Source organism: Dendrobium catenatum, unplaced genomic scaffold, assembly GCF_001605985.2.
Source record: "Dendrobium catenatum unplaced genomic scaffold, ASM160598v2 fragScaff_scaffold_178, whole genome shotgun sequence".
NCBI classification, from domain to species: Eukaryota; Viridiplantae; Streptophyta; class Magnoliopsida; order Asparagales; family Orchidaceae; genus Dendrobium; species Dendrobium catenatum.
The window spans coordinates 369,846-374,325 of NW_021318640.1; the positions used below are offsets into that span (position 1 = coordinate 369,846).

The following is a 4,480-nucleotide window of genomic DNA, read 5'->3' on the forward strand; positions in this document are numbered from 1 at the left end:
ATTTGATGAAGCTAAGAAAAAATTGCTGAGACAAATCGCCGTATATTTTTTTTACTGAAAACACAAAACTTATTTGCATTTTCAAAGAAAATGTAAATTAATTTTATGTTTTTAGTAACGTTATTATTAGTACACAATTTAAATAAATATAACGTTATTATTATTTGTAAAATCAATTTTTACTTATATATATACTAATAATAACATTTGTATAAATAATTTAAATAAATGGTGACACAGCAAAATAATGGAAAACGCAAAAAAAAACTAAGTTTTAACGGAAAACATAATTACTATTCACGTTTTTCATTAAAATGCAATCGTGCAGTACATTTTTTATTTTTTTAAAATTAAATTTATAATAGGTTGCTTCTTCTAAATCCTACATGAAATTAGTTTCTTTTAAAAATTCCTCCTTTTTTCCACCCACAATGCTCTTTTGCCTTTAAAGCAGCTCTCTGCTTTCCGTTGAGACAGAGGATGGGGAGGCGAATAAAGGGGTTCTAAAATCGCTGTTTGCTGAAGCTAAAATACAAGGTAAGGAAGTTCTGTGCTTAAATTTAAGCTTTCTGACTTGAGTATTGGGAATTTCTGAAGGCTGTTCACTTATTCCGCGTTTGCGCAACGTCAAAGTGTTTGCTCCTCCCTGCAATCCTCGTAATTTGTCCAAGCTTGAAATCTACCGATCGAGACAGAAGAAATCTCGATGATGGTAACGCTGAACAGCTCAGATGGAGAGGAGTTCGTGGTGGAAGAAGCAGTGGCAAGGGAGTCGAAGACGCTCTCTACATGATTGAGGATGGATTCGCGGATGAAGTTATCCCTGTTCCGTACGTCGACAGCTACATACTCGCGAAGGTCATCGAATACTGCACGAAGCACGCAGAATATGTCTCAAGGCTCGGTGAAGGCTTGGATATCGATAAACATATACGTACAGTAAATCTCAAGAAATGGTACGATAATTTTGTGAAGGTTGACCATGCCACTCTCTTCGACCTAATCCTGGTCTGTATATCTTTCTATCTTCAGCTTTTTTTTTTACTTGTCATTTCCTTGAATATTGCAGTTTTTTAATGATTAGAACCACCGTCCTCTTTTCTGTTGCTTAAGGTTCGTGGGTCTTGTTCTAGTTATTTTCTTAGTTTTGTTTATTTAAACTAGGTTTTGATTGTTTTATTAAGTTGTACTGAGAGGATAAACGTCATCACTGAATTCTAGCCGTTTTTTTTTTGTTGCTATGGTCAAATTATTCTGCCCCCTTTGCATGCGAACTATGTTATGATGAATTTCGTGTCCATTCCATAACTCTAAAATTTGATAAGTTTGATTTCATACATGTTTTGTCGTTGGTATTGTTTTTCTTATCAACGGGGAATAAGGAGCAGCTAAAAAGCATGGTTGAAGTTATTGTTTTATGTTAGGGGGCTAAGACGGACCAATTTTTTTTTAATGTATTTGTATTTTGGGTATTTTTAGCAGTTTGCTAATTTGTCAAGTTTTAATTAATATTAAATATCTAACATTGGTCGCCTACAGTTGTTCAGACTCATTTTCTCCCTTAACTTTTAACATTAATACTAAACTTACATTCTCGGCGCATCTTCTTCCCTCAACTTGACATGCTCAAAATACCATAATCTATTTTTCACCATGTTGTCTTTAATGGATGGTACTCCTACATTTTTCCTATATAATATTTTCTTTATTTTTTTATTTGCTCATTTTTTGTTAGCATTACGAAAGTTGCCAATCAACATGTTTTTTAGTAGCTACTTGTTTCATAATGGTTGAATCCATGAAATATAATTGCTTTATTTTTGTGTGAGATCTACCAATACTCTTATACCATAGTGCTCTTAAAGCTTTGAATATTCAATTTAAAACAAGTTATGTGCTTAAGAGTATCCCTTATGTTTTGTAAATAAAGTCAAAGTGCATCAACCTATCATATTTAGGTAATGCTGATCATTCAACTAAATAAGATGATCATTGATTGCATATTTTTTTAATGAAATATCTTTAACTTTATTTATTTTATCCAACCCTAAAGACATTATCTTCTAAAATTTTCACATTGTTTTGACTTCATAATTGCTTAAAAAAATGCTCTCACCTATTAGACCTATCATTTGCAAATAGCATACAATAATATAAACTATTTTAATTTTCATATGCATTTGCATACAACAACAACAACAACATCATCAAGCCTTTATTCCAGTACTATGTGGGGTCGGCTACATGAATCATTTTTCTCCATTGTGTCCTATTAAAGATCAAATTCTCGTTTAAATCTAATAAAGAAAGGTCCTTCCTAATATTTTCTAACAAAAAGATATTTTCTTAATTTGGAACTTTGCTAGTACTAAGGTGATTAGAAACTCATCCCCCACTGGACAATTTGTGTTAATGGAAAATGCTGCCTCAACTTACATAAATTTTAGGGGGATTTACATACATATTTGTGAAATTTTAATTTCATATATATCACTCATCTCTTTCTCTCCTCTTTCATATTCTTCTCCCCATATTTTCCACTTTGCATGTATGTGCTTGTCATGCATGTATTTATGTCTGAATGCTTGTTAAATACTGCTTTTGGTTCTATAAAACTATATGATCATGGCGTAGTCATCTTTATTGTCAATTTTCATGCATGTATTTATGTCTAAATGCTTGTTAAATGTTGCTTTTGGTTCAATACAACTATATGATTAGGACATAGTCATCATTTTAATCAATAGCCTTGTCTCAATTAACTGGGTTTAGTTTTACGACTTCTGCAAAATATTTTGCAAAACTTTTATTTATGTTATTTTTGGCCAACCATTTATCATTTCTTATTCATTCTTATTAGTTTTATATACCCTTCTTATTATTACTTTTTTTTTTTTTTTACTTTTTTCTTTATTTCATTGTACATCTATATATACTTACCACTCAAATTTATTTTTTACTATTTTATCTTTCGTTTGGTTATATGCTCGTTGCAGTTTATACTAGTGGACTCTTGAAACTGTGAAGGTTTTTTATTCCTCTTATTATAATTTATTTATATTATTATGCTGAACTTTTATTGCCTGTTCAACTTTTGCTTTAGAAGTCAGAGTAAAGAGATAATAAAATGAATTTATTAGTGCTATTTTTTGCTTTTACAAACAAATTGATTTGATTTCAAAATTAATAAAAACATTAAGAAGTTTTTGCACTCTACAAAAGGAAATCTTTTCCCATGAAGTTCATGCAGCTGTAGAGTGCTCAAGAAGAGGTGGTTCAACCAAGCTGTGGTTTATACTTGCGGACTCTTGAAACTTTGGTTAATTGAATACTTTCACCGGTTTAAAATTTACTCGTCCATAATTCAAAAGATCTTATAATTCAAATTCTAGATGCACGCGTACTATTGTGGATGCATCTCATAAGCTGGAATAATAAATAACCAGATTGTAATGTTATTTCCCTTTCTGATTTTGCTAATATTATATACTATTCTATGGGTTTTGTGGCGTACACAGGCTGCTAACTATCTGAACATCCAAGGGCTGCTGGATTTGACCTGCCAAACTGTTTCTGATATGATAAAGGGAAAAACTCCAGGAGAGATCAGGAGGATATTTAACATAAAGGATAACTTCACACCTGAGGAAGAAGAGGAGATTCGGAGGGAGAATCAGTGGGCGTTCGATTGAAGGGTAGCCCTAATATGGCTTCCTACTAATCTGCTGCGTCTTTCTGTGGATTTGTATTTAGGGTTTTACGACACGTGAATGTCTGTTAAAATTACTTTCGTGAAACCACTTGTTATGAACTTGCTTGAGGAAAAAGGGCTCTTCTTTGAGAGATTATTTTGTGCGGACATTGGATGGTCTGGAGGTCAACTAGAATGTGCCATATCATCCGGTATCGAGCGGTACCGAGCACCGATACTAAGCAAAAAAGTGATGTGGCGTATTTTGATTGGCCTCCGAACGGCGTTCGACATCTGCAAAGAATAATTAATCCTCTTTTTACTCTTCTCTTTTCACTATACTCCAAAATGTTTTTTTTTTTTTTACCGTTTCGAACCAACTTACATTTGCTTAATGTTTTAATGTTGGGGCTCTTTTTGTTGAGCTCCAATTGTATCCTGATGGTTTTTCCATACTTCATAATTTGGGCGGTTGCAGTTTGGTTTATGTGAGATTCAATTTTATAAGGATTGTTGCGTGTTAGAAAATACGCGGTGGTAAAGTTTGTAAATTCGCGTCCGAGCGTTGCACGTAAATTTAACACACAAACAGTAAAGAGAAAATGAACACCGGGATTTATACGTGGAAAACCCAAAAAGGGAAAAAATCACGGGGCCTTGCCGAGTTGTAAAATTATACTAGTGTTTTTGTAAATTACAAGAAACTGATTCGTCTCACAAATCGGGACGATCAGATTACAATTTGAAGCCAATTTACAAAGTTTTGCAGAATCCCGTCGTTTCCCGAAA

The 4,480-nt window shown here is 32.9% G+C and overlaps 1 pseudogene; it reads left to right on the forward strand.

Moving 5' to 3' along the window:
- Positions 1-396: 396 nt before the first annotated feature.
- Positions 397-3,797, forward strand: LOC110112179 (annotated as a pseudogene).
- Positions 3,798-4,480: the final 683 nt, after the last annotated feature.